A 1,475-nucleotide genomic window follows, 5' to 3' on the forward strand; every position below is an offset into this window, starting at 1 on the left:
TCAGTAACTGGCTTCTCTCAGTAATTTGAGCTTCTTGTATGATTTGGAGCCTCATCTGTTCCAGGTAGCCTCGTTCTCTTCTCGTGGAAAGTTGGAAAGCAAGTCAGCTTCAGTATGTGAGCCCCGGTGGACTGAAGGTGCTCACTCTTTGTGCTCCTCCTACTTGTGTTGACAGATACTTCCACACATCCACATCTGGCCAGCTTGGTTTCATAATTCCCCAGCTTGAGCTTTAACTTACCTTCCATCTGTTCCATCCACACTCTCTGATGTGCTGCCTGATGCACTTGCTGTCATTTGGATACGGTTTGAAACGCTGCAGTGTTTCATCTATACTGGCCACTGTGTTGGTTTCTAGATCTTGTCAATTTCAGTATTTCCACACCTGTTAAAAACAGACAGTTGCATGTTTTCCTTCCAGTGAAGTGGAACATGTTCACAGCAACAGACTCAGAGCAGCTCTCTGTGATGAAGGAACATCGAGGAGCACGTCGACAGGTCGACTGTCATCACTTCTGATCTCATTACTGTCAAAGTACCTTCTTCTGACATTTCATCTGTGTCCACTAGTAGCTACGTTGTCCATCAAACTCCAGTGTTTCCTCGAGGACTTTCCTGTTTCTGCTGTGGCAGCAGTGACAGACGGCTGCTGATCCACTGCTTCATTATCTGAGGATCTATCACTGTCTTCATCCCATATGAGTCTTTTCAATTTCAATTTCAATTTTGTGCCTCAGTGCCGCACAATCTTAAAATATTGTATTTAATGAAGTTACCATGCAGGTGTAGAAACCTGGAGGTGAGCAGGTCAGTGACTAAAGCTGTGTGTTAAGATCCTCCATCAGTGCAGCGTTTGTTCATGCTGAGGACGAGAGGAGGCGGTTGGACCTTCCTACTGAGGACAACAGTGGAAACAATCACGGACAACTGTAAAAGAAAACCTGATGAGGAATATATACATATATATAAAACAGAGACCAGAACCAACAGCTACTGGACCAAAATCCAGTTCTAGTGAGTTTAACCAGTCATCACTGAGAACCACACAGCCGCTCGGAGGGACAGCGACAACGATGAATCAATTCATCGATTAGTTGTCAACTAATTAATCAGTTGTCAAATATTCCAACAATCAGCGAGTCATTTGTATTACAATCAGTCTGAGTTCTGTGATTTCAGCTTCTTCAGTGTGCCGGTTTTCTGGTTTCTGTCCATTGTGGCAGTGGACTGGAGATCTTTGGACGTAGCAGGACAACTTATCTATATATGTATATATCTATATATCTATCTGTATCTATGTTTCAGTGCGAGAGGCTGGTGGGAGGAACTCAGGTCCCTGATAAGTCTCAGAATATTTTTAGTGTCACACAGAAACAAGAGTTATCGAGACACAGATAAAATACACAATATTACAAAATACTAATAAAATCCCTCCTGGTTCTTAATGAACAAGTAAAGAGTGATGAAGAGGAGAA

This window comes from Stegastes partitus, unplaced genomic scaffold (assembly GCF_000690725.1).
Source record: "Stegastes partitus isolate 25-593 unplaced genomic scaffold, Stegastes_partitus-1.0.2 Scaffold838, whole genome shotgun sequence".
Classification (NCBI taxonomy): domain Eukaryota; kingdom Metazoa; phylum Chordata; class Actinopteri; family Pomacentridae; genus Stegastes; species Stegastes partitus.